The following is a 17588-nucleotide window of genomic DNA, read 5'->3' on the forward strand; positions in this document are numbered from 1 at the left end:
ATATTCATTTGAACTTTAAAGGGAAAAAAAGGAGAGTGATAAGCAAATAATTTCAGGTAAGAGTATTGTTGGCTTGAATATGAGGTGAGCCCAGAAGAGATGGGGAAACAGGACATGCAGGAGTCAGTTTCTACGATTAGGCCCTTGATTTGTGATTAGTCTTATTTAATGTGAAATTCATGTGTGTTATAAATATCCTTTTTTTCAGATTTGATTTTTGATAAAAGTATTTTTAAAGGAAGGTAAAGGGAGATCTATCATTAAGTTAGCGCTACATGTTTCTATAGCTAAATTTTATCAAACTTTTTAAAACCAGATAATTTGTATGGTATATAAGTTACTATCAAGTAGAGAGAGAGGAAATAGCTTTTTAAAGTTTCCCTTTTCCCTTAGTACAAATTTTCCATATGTGGGTTGTAAAATAAGACAGGACACTTCTGATTCCCTAGGTCATCCAGGGACTCCCAGATTTCTTTGTTCCTTCCTCTTCCATCTCCTAAGTTACTTTGCACACATTGTCAGTAATAAGTCATTACTATGACTATATCCAAATTCCAAAGTAGAAGAATTAGGAATAAAGTCAGGAAGAGCGAGCAGCTTCCTTCAAAGGCCATAACCTGTATGCACATACCTCTTCTCATCTATCATTTGCTAAAACACAGTCACCGGACCAATATTAGTTACATAGAAGGGTGAGAGATGCAGTCTCCACCTACGCGTCATCCTCAGCTAAAGTGTTAGGTTTTATTACTGAATCGATAATGATAAAATAGATATTAGAGAAAAAAATAGCACTCTCAGTCACCCTGTAGATCTAAGCTTCCAAAACAATACATTAGAATACTTACTCCAGGTGAGCAGAAGAATACATCATGACCAGAAATTGAAGGGTGATTCAACATTAGAAAACCTATCAACTCAATTCATTATGTTAAACCATTAAAGGCAAAAAAGTAAACAATTGATGGTTAGATAGATAACAGAAGTTTGATAACAGTGGATGCATATCCACGATAAAAACTTACCTAAAGTGAATAATAAGAATAAACTATCTTAAACTAATATAGGAAATTAGTTTATACACTAGATCATGTACTTATAAGGGAACAGAATCTTGAATGCATGATTTTTCTCCCAATTTTAGGGCTTTGGATATGACTTACAGAATTGCTCGTAATCAGCTTCTGCACATTATTTCTAACTATAATGAAAGTCCAGCCACACTAATCAAATGTCTATACTTTTTTTTTTTTTTTTTTTTTTTTTTTGAGACAGAGTCTCACTCTGTCCCTCAGGCTGGAGTGCAGTGGCCGGATCTCAGCTCACTGCAAGCTCCGCCTCCTGGGTTCACACCATTCTCCTGCCTCAGCCTCCCCAGTAGCTGGGACTACAGGCGCCCGCCACCTCGCCCTGCTAATTTTTTGTATTTTTTAGTAGAAACGGGGTTTCACCGTGTTAGCCAGCATGGTCTCGATCTCCTGACCTCGTGATCTGCCTGTCTCGGCCTCCCAAAGTGCTGGGATTACAGGCTTGAGCCACTGCGCCCGGCCAAATGTCTATACTTTTAACTTACCAAACAACTTCTTAATTTGAGTCTTTGCAAATCTTATTAACATTACGTGAGCTAAATCAGATACCTCATCAATGCGGTCAAAATATGTCTAGTGATCCAAACTAAATTTCTCTAAAAGCCGTTAGTTCAAGATAATAATTTTCTTGCAAGTACTCAATTACATTTTTTAACATGTCCCTCCATTTTTTTATAGATATATTTCTCTGATAGATTATGCTTCTTTAGATCACCCGTTGCAAATCCACAGGACCTGACACACAGTATAAATGACAGCAAGAAACTTTTCTGTTCCATATACAATGCTTGTTTTAAGATACCTAACAATTTCATTACTCAATATTAGAGAAAACTATAATTTATATCCAGGAAAGCCAGGAAGGTTATTGGACTGACTTTTCACCATCTATACCATCTCATTCTACCTTCAATATTTAAAAATAAGTGAAGTGGTGCTTTATTTTCATATATTTCCAAAACACTAGCTTGCTGCCGAACACGAGGTCATCCTATAAAGCTCAAATTGATTTGACTATTAATACGTAGAAATTTTATTGCTATAACATTTAGAAAGGGAAGACTTAAGGAGTCTTGCCTTTCTATCATATATATGACATCCTATATATGATAATATCATATATATGATAATTTATTGGCATGGTTCTTTGGTTGGGATTTTAAGTAGATATAAAGTTAGAAATAAATAGGATGAATTTTGATGTGTAGTTACCCATTGGTAATCAAGCACCATGACGTATCATGGGTTGACAAAAGTTTGGGTCTACATATTGTACAAAGTGTTTCAGATATGGTTTTACACATTTTTGTTTATTCCCCCCACCCCGTTTCCACATCCTCACACTGTTGTTTTTATATCATTGTACTTTTACTTCTTTTTTATATTTCTACCTTGCTTTTATACTTTTTGAATGAGGGCCTGTGGGTGGCTTGGCACCAAACAACAACCTACAAAGCATGTTATATTACAATTAAAGGCCCTTCTACATACTTTGTGATTCATAGCTCTAATCATATTGTTGACATTTTTGGAAGCTAATCTGCCATGAAAAGTGTGTATTTATGCATGTGGGTGTATATATTTGTGAATTATGTACTTGTATAATGAATCATGGGAGATATGGGAGAGTATGGGAGAGTAATCTGTGATCATCTAAATTGGAAATGTGAAGAATTAGAAATAAAAGAACAGTGACAATAGTAATATAAAATGTTAGCTGGGATGGAGGAACAATGAACAGCAAGATGCAGCAAAGGAAGAGTCATGCTTTTTCACCTCACATTTATAATTATTCTATTATAAAGTCTATGATTAGATAAAATTATTGAATTTACATTATAAAAGGAAGAAGTCTCAACTCTCTTAAGTGCTTCATGTAAAAAAAATGGAGAGCCTCATTTCCCAACCATAAAAAAAAAAAGGAAAGGAAAGAACCTGAGACAACCTTGAATCCTTTTGCCAATAGATGAGGTCATATCTTTTGTAGGTCTAACTTAAGAATAGGATCCGGAAATTGTGTGTAGTTACACAGCTAGAAAATGCAGAATTAGTTTATTTTTCTCCTGACTCATGGAATATTTGCAGAATTCAAGGCTACATTCAAACCCAGTCAGCATTTACTTGAATATCTTTTCACGTGTTCCCTGGGTCCCAGAGGTAGTTAATGATGAACTCTGGGACGTATGAGGTTTGTGAAAAGTGTATATATATATGCATGTTCATCACCGAGGCTGACATCATTACCCAGGAAGAGCTATTTTAAATCCATTCATTTATCATTTATTCTTTCTTTTTAAGGAAATGTAGATATTGGGGTGTGTGTGTGTGTGTTTGTATGTGTTTATATATATATATACATATGAGATATATATATCTCATATATATGATAATTTATTGGCATGGTTCTTTGGCTGGGATTTTTAGTAGATATAAAGTTAGAAATAAATAAGATGAATTTTGATGTGTATTTACCCATTGGTAATCAAGAACATTAATGTAATGATCAATATGAACTATTCTATAAATGAGTTCCAGATTTTAATGATTTGTCTACTCTCTTAACAAGGCATTTCAGGGCACAATTGATTAAAATGTTGCATAATTTCATAGATGTCTGGTTTGTTCATAATTTTAGATTGCTCTACAACTCAAGAAACAAACTTTACTGTTGCAATTTGTGTGTTTTTCCCCATTCACTGTACTTGATTAAGGTGCATGCTTCACGGATTGAACTGAATAACTTTACAGGGTAAAATGTTTATGGTTTTTGTCAATGGGAAATGTATTGCCATGTCTCAATTTTCCTAGTATAAAAGTCAAGGTATGCAAAAACACCTCTTTGGAATGCAACCTCTGTTATTAATATGATTACCATTTTTTATTTGCTATTATTTTTGTTATTTTGTTTAAAGAGTTCCCCAGCTTTGAAACATTCTCAGAATGTTGTTAGTCCTTAAATGCAAAAGCAGGAACTGCATTCAGAACAACATTCTGCCCATGTTAGAGCTCCCATTTAAGCTTCAGGTAGGAGTGAATATATGGGTGTGAAAGTGAAAATACTTGCCTTTTTTGACAGTGTCTTCTCTTCACTATACATGAAACAGGTTGTTTGGCATACATTTTCTTAATTGGAATAATGCTTTAAAAAGTTTTTTAAAGAAACAAAAAAGTAAAATGGTAATTATTTTCTTTAAATAAACACCAGCATTCTTATGTTATAGTCTTGTTTCTTTAAGATTTTTGGAACATCACAACAAAGTTTCAGATTGGTGGAAAGAAACCATAGATATACTTGGCAAGACTAATTTAAGTTCCTAATTTATACATTAAAGCATGTAGAAACTTAGCTGAAGCTCTTTGGCAAGATGGAGAACGAAAAAAATACAAACTTGTCTTAGCACAGATTTCTTAGGAAAGAAAAAGCCCCTTAACTGGCAAGCAGCTACTAGTGACATTAACTGAACTACGTAACCTGCTGTCTAATTGAAAGAACCTAATTTCAAGCTGTGAAGTGGCCCTTTTTCATTACTGATGGTGACATTGTTATCCAAGAAAAGCTTTTAAAAACCCATTTGTTTGTTCTTTCCTTTTGAGGAAAACTAGAGAACAGAACTTCCCTGGTTCTCAGCCCAAGCTCAGTATCACCTAAAAACCTGTTTTCATCATGAAGACACACTGAGAAATGGTCAGGAGTCCCTGATAATTCTATGTGGTTCTTCACAATCAACAACTCAGAATAATTTCCTCAGTTGTTTTGAAACTGTAGCTCATTTCTTTTCTCATTCTGATATTAGTCCACTTCTTCCAGATTACTTGCTGGATGTACTTCCATTTCCATGTATGAGAAAATAAAGTAAATGAAGTTTTAGTAGTAAGTGAAGTTGTGAGCCGTTGTGGTAGAGGACTCAGCACTAATTCTGAGCTAGACTCTCTCATTGAAATCCAGACTTCATCATTTATCATCTGCAAAACAAGGATGAGATTTAAAGTTTAGTGTCTCTATTTCCTCATCTAAAATGGTATTAATTCATACTATAAATAGTATAAACTTCTTAGGGTTGATATTAACAATAAATGTATTAATATATGCAAAGTACTTAGAGCAGTGCTTGTTACTATATGGTAAGTATTGTATAAGTACTGCTTATGATTATGATGATGTTGATGATTTAACATCAACATTTATTATTTAAAAACCAAATTAAAATTAAGTCTTGGGAAAGCTATGCATAATCCATATAAAATCATCCTTCTTTGTAAATGGAAAACTGGTCTCAGAACACTTGCATATCCCAAAATTCATATCTACTCAAGGTCCACAGGCCCCCTTAAAGAACCTGTATCTAAATGGTTGGTTCTCCATATAGGCAGGTTTTCATCCTGCTAATACTGTATTTTCTATCAGTATTTGATGGCAGATGTGAAACCTGTGGATACAGGGTGCATTGATCTGTTTTCACACTGCTATAAAGAACTTCCCTGAGACTGGGTAATTTATAAACAAAGGAGGTTTAATTGACTCACAGTTCCCTATTGCTGGCGAGGCCTCAGAAAACTTACAATCATGGAGGAAGCAGAAGCAGGCACCTTCCTCACCTTCTTCGCAAGGTGACAGGCAAGAGAGTGAGAAGGAGAAACTTCCAAACACTTATAAACCATCAGATATCACAAGGACTCACTATCATAAGAACAGCCTGAGGGAACCACACCAGTGATCCAATCATTGCCCTTCCTCAACATGTGGTGATTGCAGGCCCCTCCCTGCAATCCTCATAAGGATTACAATTCCAGATGAGATTTGGCTGGGGAAACAGAGCCAAAACATATCACAGGGCAAACACTTCATTTTTTTAAAATCCACATATAAGTGAACCTCATAGCTCAAACACATGTTGCCCAAGGGTCAACTGTATAGATTAAATTCACACACACACACGCACACACACACACACACACACATTCTCAATGTGTGACTGTGAATATGACAGTTTTTATAAATGGCAAAACATACAACAAAATTCTATATTTATTTATTTTAAAGCTCATGTAAACTAAAAATGCAAAACTTGCATTTTTGATTCACATTCACACATACTTTACGTAAGGTACTGCCTCTTTGGAGAAAAGAAGGAAAAAATATGAGGTGGAATGGAAACTTAGCAATATATTTTTTTTTTAACAGAAAAGTGTATCAGAAGTAAATTTTAGCATTTCTTTTATTCCAGTATAAGGTACTTAGATACAGGTTATAATTGCCTATTTTCTTCTGTATGTTCAAAGTAATAAATATAAATTAAAAAATAAATGAAGCATAAAATCCAAAGAAACAATACCATCTTTTGACCTTGCAAGATACCCCAGATATGTTCTAGCTCTTACTACCTTTGAATAGACAATGTTCTCACGCAGATGGAGAGTTTCCTCCTTTCTGTCTTTCAGTCTTTCTCCACCAATCAATGTGCTCTTTAACTCAATGTGGTATGATTATTATTACAACATTACATAAAATGTCTTTGCAGGAAGTCACTAGTATGCTACCCACTGTTAAATTTAATGGACATAATTGGCCTCTTAACACATTTAATCGAAGTTAATACTTTTCTGACATTCAACTTTTGGCCACCCTTATCAGTGCCTACATGAAACTAAGTTAATATTTCATAGATTCTTACCTGTGCTTTACTCTTCTGTACTGTCTCTGTACACACCAATCTCATTTACTCCCAACTCTTTACAAAAATAACCAAATGCAGATATTTCTCAAATTTCACATCAAGCCCAGAGCTCTCCTTTCAAGTGTCTATATTTAGATGCTTTACTTATATATTCCTATATATGTTATATATTTTTCTCATACTTAGAAAATCCAAATTTTTTCTTTCTCTCATCACAAATGTTTCACTCCCATGGTGTTCTCATAGAGTAAATTCTACTCCTTATAGCTGGTTAAAATGCTAGAAATCTTGACACATCATTTTCCTTCCTCCTTCTACATGAAAATATACATCCAGGATATATTCTTCATTGAGCCATCTCTACCCTCTTTTATCAACACCATCTACTGCACAGATTAGTATGGTCTTTCCTTTAAATTTCGAGATGATCACCAACTTGGCTTGTGTTTCCTGCCTTGGGTCTCTCCGGATTCATTTGCTACATAGCAGCCAGGATGATCTTTCATGAAATGTAGCTGATTATGTTATACAGTTTTAAACTCTGCAATCACATCTTGTTGCATTTGGTATCATAGCTAAATTCATGGTCCGAAAGACTTGCCTGGAGGAGATTCCTTCTTTCTCTTGTGGACGTTGTCAGAATCAAAGTAGAGTCACCGCTGTTTAAAAAATCGTGACAAATGTTGCCAGGGAAGGCTATGAAGTGAATGGTTTACATGCAGAAATGCCTGGCAACAAGAATTATCATAAAACACTTTACCAAAACTAAGACCTTGTACAAAGACCATCTCAACCTGCACAACAAGAAATACTTCAGCAAGAACATTTGCCCAACACCTGCCTAACAAACCTTGAACTGGTGCCACCTATGCTCTTGATCCTTGAAGCCAAGGATAATTATCTCAAAAAACTTTATAATCCTCCTCATTTGTCCTTTAAAAACCTTTGTTTTTCTTTACCTTCCTGAAGATGCACATGGTTTACTATGGCACATGTATTCCCATTGCAATGTCCATTCCTGAATAAATATTTTATTTTAGGGAGTTTCTCTCAATATGTTTAGGCAGACCCTCTTGTTACTCATTTCAAACTAATTTGCCTTTTCCTCACTATGCTTTACCTCCCGATCCTCATTCACTTCCTTGAACACACCATGTTCCTTCATTCCTGTCACAAAGGTTTTGCTCTTTTGGTTCCTCTTGATGGAATGCTTGCACCATCTCTGGACCCAGTTAAATCTTAATCACATATCAAATTGCTACTCTACTGACATAGTCCATGGATGGATTAGCTGACCCCTATTATAAACTGTCATAGCACCCTGTTCTTTCCTTTACAACACATATAACTGTTTATAACCATCTTTTACTTCCAGAATATTACAGCTTTTATTACTATTTAAGTGCCACAGGATGACACCAGTGTTATTAATGTTATAAAAACAGAACCATAAGTAGAATTTACAGTTCTTTCTGAATAAGACGGGGATACCATGAAACTCTGTTTTACCCTATAGAGACCCTCTGGCTATGTTTTAGGTTAGAGTTGTCAAATATAAATTGTTTAAATATATTTTTTATCTGTATGTTCAGTTGCTAAAATTCTTAAATATTGTTCATCCAATTATTTGTAGCATTTACTAGTATTCAGAGACATACGCTGGCCTCAAATATTGGTTCTGCCATTACCTGTCTCTGTGACCTTGTCCAAAAATTATTTAACCTTTGGGATCTTTCCTTTACAGAGCATAAGAATAAAACATAACTAACTAGGTTGAAAATTAAATATATAGAATAAGTATAATATAAAATATATACTAAATTTAACTCAAAATATATATAAAGTATATAGAATAGAATAATATAAAAATTAAGTATATAGAATACCCATTGGTCCTTAGGAAGCAGTAACTGTGAGCAATCCGTATCTGTTCCTACACAATATTTATGACTCTAAAGTGCATGGTTTGTGTATCTTTTGTTCACTATTTACCTCCAGGTGATTACCAAAAACGTGCCACATGATAAAACATTTTTAAAACAAGAATAGCTAAATGAAGAGACCTGTGAATACTTGCTAATTTATTTTACACAAATAATTGCCAAGCCTGCAGTTAAATTTAGAGTAAAATTCTACATAAGATGGAGACACGTTAGAACTATCCAAGATCAATAGTTATAAGAGTAAGTATATTATATTACAAGAGTGCATATCTAGGGAGATTTTATTTTCTGATATTTAGAAATGATCCATAGCACTTAACGGGGAACAAAATCTATTGAAATACAAGCATTCAGAATTCTGTAAGTTTTCAATTTAAAGTTCTATTCCTAAAATATAAATAGGTATTACATGAAAAGTAAGTTCTGTAATAGAATCATTTTGGAGAATTCTATTCAAGGAAAATCAATATATATACATTATAATTACAGTAGAATTTCTTATACTTTTAGCATTTTAGGCATATTTTCTCTAAATAACATTGAACATTTTATTATAGATTATCTTGTGGAAACTATGTTCTGAAGAACATTTATGAAGTAACATTGATGAAAATGATCTTTGAAGAGAAAGGAGAAGGAGACAGTGGTTTGACATAGAGATTCATTTGGTTATATTAACTTAGAAAAATAAACCTCATTTTCTTAATCTAATCTCTAAATTAGAAGCAATACTCTCTTTTTATTAGGCTGCTATGAGAATCAAGTGGAATCATAATTACAGAAACACTTACAAAATTAAGAGGACTACAAATATAGAAATTACAATAGTAATCCCACATAAGATTGTAAGAGGCTTAAAGACACATTAGTTGTTAATTAGATACGATTAATTTTAAACTACCTTTTTCTACTTATCATGTCCAATTTCAAAAACAAAAATGTATGAAAGGTGCTCAGGATGCTGTAAGTAATAATTATTTTCAATTTCAAGGTTATTAAAAAGGCATAGCTGGCTGGGTGGGGTGGCTCATGCCTTTAATCCCAGCACTGTGGGAGGCCGACGGGGGTGGATTACCAGAAGCCAGGAGTTCAAGACCAGCTGGCCAAGATGGTGAAACCCTGTCTCTACTAAAAATACAAAAGTTAGCCGAGCATGGCGGTGCGTGCCTGTAATCCCAGGTACTCAGGTGGCTGAAGCAGGAGAATTGCTTGAACTCAGGAAGGGGAGGCTGCAGTGAGCCAAGATTGTGCCACTGCACTCCAGCCTGAGCAACAGATTGAGACTCTAAATAAATAAATATATATTTTTAAAAGTCATAGCTACTCAATGTGTGCCAGAGATTATTTCTGCATATGATATTTTCCCAAATTGGTTCGAGGTTGGATTTCTAAAAGTGTGTTCTCATGGATGTTTGCACATATGAATGCTTTGACAATGCCAGCTCACGTTGATGGTTGGTGTAAATGATCATGCACAGACATTCTGAAGGGCACTGAAGGGCACTTCTTTTCTATAGCAAGAAAATCCAGGGCCATGGAAGGTTAATATGTTACTCTAAAGATGGTTGTTCAAATGCTGAGTATTAAATAAAAATCGGATTTTTGAATAGTGTTAGGAAATATATTCCAGGCATAGTGGCTCACACCTGTAATCCCCGCACTTAGGGAGGCTGAGATGGGACAATCTCCTGAGGCCAGGAGTTCTAGACCAGCCTGGGCAACACAAAGAGACCCTGTTTCTACAAACAATTTTAAAAAATGAGCCAGGCATGGTGGTGCTTGCCTGTAGTTTCAGCTACTTGGGAGGCTGAGGTAGGAGGATTACTTGAGCCTGGGAAGTCAAGCCTGCAGTGAGCCATTATCATGCCATTGCACTCCAGCCTGGGTGACAGAGTAAGGTCCTGTCTCAAAAAAAGAAAAAAAGAACATATATGTATATAATATAATATATATAATAATATATATAACATATATAATATATAGAAATCTCTGGCACACATTGAGTAGCTACTATGTATATTATATTATATATATTATAATATATATAAAACATTTATTAATATAATTCCTTACCATACAAAATATCCTTATGCATTCATAAGAAAAAGATAATAAGCACTAGAAGAGGAAAAACTAACAAAGAACTAGTAAAGTTAAGGGGAGGAAAGACCAATCGCATAATATTATAATTCCAGGTAGGAATATTATATGCTACAACCATTATTGAGAACAATTTGCCATTATACATTTTAAAAAATCATGTTTAATTCAGAAATCTCCCTTTTCATAATGTTTCTTAGTTGTTTAATTGGATTATTTTTGGCAAATTGAGAGCACACCCTCTTCTCCTTCAGTGTTCTTGCATACTCTTCCACTGGAGACCTCAATTGGAGAGAGTCCTTTGCCTATTTTGACATCACTATTTCACCTGCTGGTACATCTCACTCATTGTATATAGGGAACGTATTAGTTGAAATATATTTGTTATTGTAACACACAGGCCAAAAACTGTGTAATGGCTCAATTGGGATGGAAATTTATTTTTTTGACCATACAGAGTAAAAATAAACATCTCTGATTGATGTTTCTCAAAGCAATGGTGATATTTGTATCCAGGCTTCCTTCATTTGGAATTCTGCCATCTATTACAAAGGGCTTCCAAGAGTTCAGTGATCATTAGTGTCAAACAAAAGAAATTAAAAAGAGTTTAGAGGAAAACATATGGAAGATTTTATGGACAGACTGGAAGTAAAGCACATACCTTCTGATCACTTTTTGTTGTCTAAAGCTTGGTCATTATAACCTCCTCCCCCATAACTCTGTGGTAGGCTGGTAAATGTCATTTAGCTCCCTGTGAGAAAGAAGAAACAGTCTTGATGAATACCTTACCTGTTTCCGCCAGAAGGTACAAGATAAATTATGCTTCCAGGACAATATTTTTAACAACATGTATTACTGTTTTTATTTGAGAGTTACAAATTTACGTTTTTGCTATGTAGCACCCACTACAGATTATAATGTATTTGAAAACCTAAATATTCAAATTTTTCATGATTTAAGGTTTCCCTTTCTTTGCTGTTCTTTATTCTGCTTCTACTCTGTTACAGACATCCACTTCTTTAAAAGCAACTTTAGGCCAGGTGCAGTGGGTCAAACCTATAATCCCAACACTTTCAGGGACTGAGGGGAAAGGATCACTGGAGACTGGGTGTTTGAGACCAGCCTAAGCAATATAACAAGGCCCCCATCTCTACCAAAACAAAAGTGTTTAAAAATTAGCCAGGTTTGGTGGCCTGTGCCTGTAGTCACAGCTACTTGGGAAGCTGAAGCTGGAGGATCACTTCAGCCCAGCAGTTTGGGGCTGCAATAAGCTATGAGTGTGCCACTGCAGTCTGGCCTGGGCAAGAGAGCAAGACCCTATCTTTAAAAAAGCAACTTTACCTGTTTCAACTTCTTTCACTTTCACCAAAAGTATTTTAACTTATTACTTTTATTATCTTTCAACTTTTTTCTATTGTCCAAAGTCCTGTTATGTAAATGTTATTAAAAAGGTTTCATCTTTTCCCAATAATATGTCTTATTCACATAATTAACTCAATCATATAGGTATTTAAATATGCATGATTTTATGAATATCAACAAAGGCAAGCTATAAATGAAGCAAACAATTGAAGGCAACAATTGGTAAACTAATGTTTGTCTTATCTCTGAATTCCTAAATATTATTTTTAAAAGTACTTTGTTAAAGTAGTGTAAGCCCATAATCAAAAAAGATAAAATAATGCCTAAAAATACTTACAATGAAAAACAACTTGCCGATGCCTCTATATCTACTTCAACCTCAATTCTCAAAATTAACCCCTTTAAATTGTTTGTTTCTTCTTGCAGTTATTTCTTTTTATTTTTTCTAAATAAGGTTTCTACTTTTATTTTATTCCAAATGCTCTAATAGATCGGCCATAAAAATGTTGCCAAAGGTACACCCACCAAATATATAGCTATTTAGTGTTCTTCACACTTCTCCGGTTCATACATGGAGATCTTCTTACAGAATTAAATCCTCAAGGATCACAATAAACTTGTCAGTGCCTTGAGTTGGTGCCTTTTTGTGTACCTGGGAATTTCTTTTGCCTCTTTCTTGTTTATAGGGTATAAACCTAACTATTTGCTTTGCAAAAGCTGGACCCAGGACGAGGTAAATATGCCAACGTTGATGCATAGGTTTTTAATCAATCGTTCAGTTTTCAACAGGTAACTTACTCCAGATTTCCAGAGAGGCTCGTGATTCTGCAGCTGAAGTATCTCACATTCAAATTACTCACAGACTATTCCGTGTTCTCTACCATGTAGAAAATGGGTATTACTGGATGGTTCCCAATGATAAACAGTATCTGGAGATTCTAACTGCAAGTCTTTGGCCAGTCTTTCTTTCCAATCCCAGCCTTTGCCGTACTCAATTTCTTCCTATAAGACTATAGAAGGCTCTATGACACAATCGGCTTTTAGCTTATTGTCATTCCACACTGCAGTCACTCGGATAATAACTTTGCTTCCTAAATCAGTTTACCGCTCTTCTACTTCCCTTTTAGTCTTCAAATTTGGTTGAAATATCAGATCCACTGTGGCCTTTCCTCCAGTTCTCTTTGTCCTTGGGAATATAAACTCTTTTATTTTATTATTAAATTGAAAAGATGTAAATACGTGAGGTCAACCTCCAATAATCAATTTAATTTCTAATTAAGTTTTTAGGGAGATAGCAGAGTATCATACATGCCTGAGCTGTTGATTTTCAGCCTTATTTATTCCTGAAATTGGTGTTTTAATGCTCTAGAGAGCTAAGCTAATCAGGCTACAAATATAAAAGAAAATGATTTCTACTCTTAAGCCTGGACTGAAGGTAGACCTATGCAATAGTCCGTGCTTTCTTCCCCGGGAAAGCATGTTCTCTTTCACTTAGTCTTGTCATGTGAGGACTGTATTCCAACAAAGAAAGCAAATGCAGCTTGTTTTTAATCAGTTCAGGTACCATAAAGAGGAGAGGAGAAAGATTCTAAGGAGGAGGATGAAGAAAACAGGTGTTCAGAAGGAAAAATTTTCATACATAGCTCAGCTTTAACCCTAAAATATGATACCACACTTTCCCCAATATTTGTCTATCTTTATATTAAATGTATAATGTTAAACACCCTGTTTGTATATAGAATTGTAAATTTCACTTAAGCCTCATAGTATAAGGATATTTCCATGAAGTCAAAAATAGCAATGAAATTATTTAGCTTTTATAATAAATTAATTACAAAAATGTATACGAACATCAAAAATGCTTAAGATTTTTTGTTGGTGACAGACAGCAAACTGCTGAAGAGTATTTATAGAATGACCTCATTTCTGAAAAGTAAATGATATATTCAATAGAAGATAGCATACCAACAGAAAGTAACTGTAAATTAGTATGTTTAACTGTTTATAAATTATTCCTTTGAAGAATGGGAATACAGTAAACTTTCTGAGTTTTATGCTTCTATAATGTTTTCATTTTCTTACAGTATATCCATATAACTAGTTTAAGGATAAAAATGTCATATTAATATATGTCATTTGTCTAACATAATGCCAGGGTTCAAAGAGATTATAAAGAACAGTAAGGTGCTGACTCCAATATCATGTAACTTGTATTATCAAGACAAGATATGTGGTCAAGAACTGCACAATTATAGAAAAAAGTATATGAATAATTGTTAAAATTAGTGGTTTTATTTTAGTTCAATGAGACAAAGTTCAGAGTAGAATAGAAGAGGAAAATGATTTACCTCAAGATGCATATTAACAGTGAAATTCTCTTTGGATAAGCCAACTAGAATTGTAGAGTATATTAGAGGCAGAGGTTATTTGGGCAACATGGGCTCAAATACTAAGAGAGAAGTTGATGTTAACAAATTATTTTAAACCCCCTGATTCTTAATCTGAAAATATTCAGTTTTATGAATGAAGTAGTGTAGGCATCATGCCCAGTTGTGATTTACACAGAAAAAAGATACGTAAGTAGAGGAAAACTAACACTTGCCCAAGAAAATATGGAGGGCATCTGAGGACATTTTTCCCACCCTATCTTGCTTGCCCCCACTACCACCATGCTGCTTGGGATAGAGTTTAGCCCCTATATGTATTTATTTTATTTAAGACACTGATAAAGCATCTGTAAAATGAAAATAAATTTACTGTGCATTGTATGAGTTATATTTTAATGGTTTAAAAAGTCAGTTTTTCAGGTTTATGATCTAAGAGTAATTATGATTTGGGGAGCTTAGTGTCTTTTCAATTTATGGCTATGCAATATCTCAGCATGAGTCTTCTAACTTTTGATCCAATATTTATGTCCTAGCTTCCAGTGTCATAATTGTTGTTCAGTTAACAGATAAGAGAGACAAGGTTAGAGAGTGTACCAAACCATAAACAAGCAACCAAGTCGAGTAGTAGAACTCAACCTTGGCAGCTCATTGAAGGGCATCTTACCGGGACAATTTCGTGCTCTACAAGCCCTTTTGGAAGACAGTAAAGTGTAATTTCAAAAACACCACAGGTGATTCCAATGTGCAGCCAATGTTGAGTACTACTGAACTTAGGTGAACGCAGGTCACCAAGAAAAAGGTGAAGCTGAGTATAAAGAGTAGGATTTCCCACTGAAGTAGAACTTGGAAATCCACATGGGAAATTTAAATACAAAGAATAATAAAGAGGTTTTCAAAGAGATTAAATTAACAGATAAAATGTTTTTAAGAACCTGAATCAATAATTCTGATTATGTACATTATATATATATATATTTAAAAATATATATAATTTTTATTTTTTATTTGGTAAAGATAGGGGTTTTTCCATGTTGCCCAGGGTAGTGTTGAATTCTTGGACTTGAGAGATCTGTTCACCTTGGGCTCCCAAAGTGCTGGGATTGAAGACATGGTCCATTAAGCCTAGCCTATTGAATTTTAAAATTTAATACACAGAGTAAAAGTTTGCGGGTAACTACTAAGAACCAATTTAATCTTCTGGAATTTCTTGTGGAAGAAATACCTTAATATTCGTAGGAAAACCAAAAAGATATGAAAAAATGATCAAAAGATAGCAATTTGATGTACATTTACATGAGTCATAACATGGAGCACATAGGCTTTCCATAAAACAGAAAATTAGAGAGAAAGATTGGCTCAATTAGTAGATAAAAGTGTTCATTATATAAATAAGTAATTGAGTCTGCAGACTGGAGGACTTCTGTAAGGCCTGGGAAAGACTAAAAGAAAACCAAATTCAATATCAATATTGAATAACAAAATTAAAATTCAATATTAATATTAATAATTTTCAATAGTGAAATTTTTGAATTCCGAGACTAAAGACAATGATCTTATTAGTAGAGGATAAATATCTTAATAGAGAAAGAAAATTTAACAATAGATGTATCCTTTATAAGAAGACTAAAAGTGAAGAGCAACAAATAAACTATTCAAAGTAGGGTACAGAGACCCAAAAATCTTCTTTCCAGTTACAATAGTTTCACCTCTCAGGAAAAAAGAAAGAATTTGTAGTTATGCAAGAATTCAAAGAGGGTAGCATCCATACAATTAACATAAGAAAAGTTCTCGGAAAAAAATGTTGTAACCAACAAATAAAAATTCCTTTAAAAAAAAAAAGCAGACAATATGATAAGGATAACAAGAATTAATAGTAGACAATTATTATAAAATATGTGTATTATTAAATGTAATGCTGTAAAGAAATTTCAAATATATGTACAGAACTAAAAAGTTAAAAAATATATCATCTAAAATCAGGAGTTGAAAAAAATCAAGAGAAGGATGGAGAATATGAATACTCGAATATTCTAAAGCAGAGTTGGTAAATGTTTTTCTGTAAAGGGCAGGATAGCAAGTATTTTGGCTTTGTGGCCATGTGGCTTTTGTCACAACTGCTTATCTCTGATGTAGTGATACATAGCTGACAAAGACAGGCACAGACTATATATAAGCACATAGTGAAAACTGTACTACAATAAATATTTACAGAATTAGGCAGTGGGGCCGGGCGCGGTGGCTCAAGCCTGTAATCCCAGCACTTTGGGAGTCCGAGACGGGCGGATCACGAGGTCAGGAGATCGAGACCATCCTGGCTAACACGGTGAAACCCCATTTCTACTAAAAAAAAATACAAAAAAAAACCCCAAAAAACTAGCCGGGCATGGTGGCAGGTGCCTGTAGTCCCAGCTACTCGGGAGGCTGAGGCAGGAGAATGGCATAAACCCGGGAGGCGGAGTTTGCAGTGAGCTGAGATCCGGCCGCTGCACTCCAGCCTGGGCGACTGAGCGAGACTCCGTCGCAAAAAAAAAGTAAATTTTGAGGTCAGGTGCAGTGGCTCACACCTGTAATCCCAGCACTTTGGGAGGCCGAGACGGGCGGATCACAAGGTCGGGAGATCAAGACCATCCTGGCTAACACGGTGAAACACCGTTTCTACTAAAAAATAAAAAATAAAAAAAACTAGCCAGGCGAGGTGGCAGGTGCCTGTAGTCCCAGCTACTCGGGAGGCTGAGGCAGGAGAATGGCATAAACCCGGGAGGCGGAGTTTGCAGTGAGCTGAGATCCGGCCACTGCACTCCAGCCTGGGCGACAGAGCCAGACTCCGTCTCAAAAAAAAAAAAAAAAAAAATCAGGCGGTGGGACAGATTTCACGCATTGGAAGTAATTTGATGGCTTCTGTTTTAAAGGATATACTTATTTGAGGGGAAGTAGATAGGCAACAATATAAATGCATAAATGACCAGAAAGAAAAAAATATGAAAGACAACTTGAAGGATAACAGCATGAGGGCCTCTGTGGATATGCTCCCTA

The sequence above is a fragment of the Papio anubis genome, chromosome 14, assembly GCF_008728515.1.
Source record: "Papio anubis isolate 15944 chromosome 14, Panubis1.0, whole genome shotgun sequence".
Taxonomy (NCBI): Eukaryota; Metazoa; Chordata; class Mammalia; order Primates; family Cercopithecidae; genus Papio; species Papio anubis.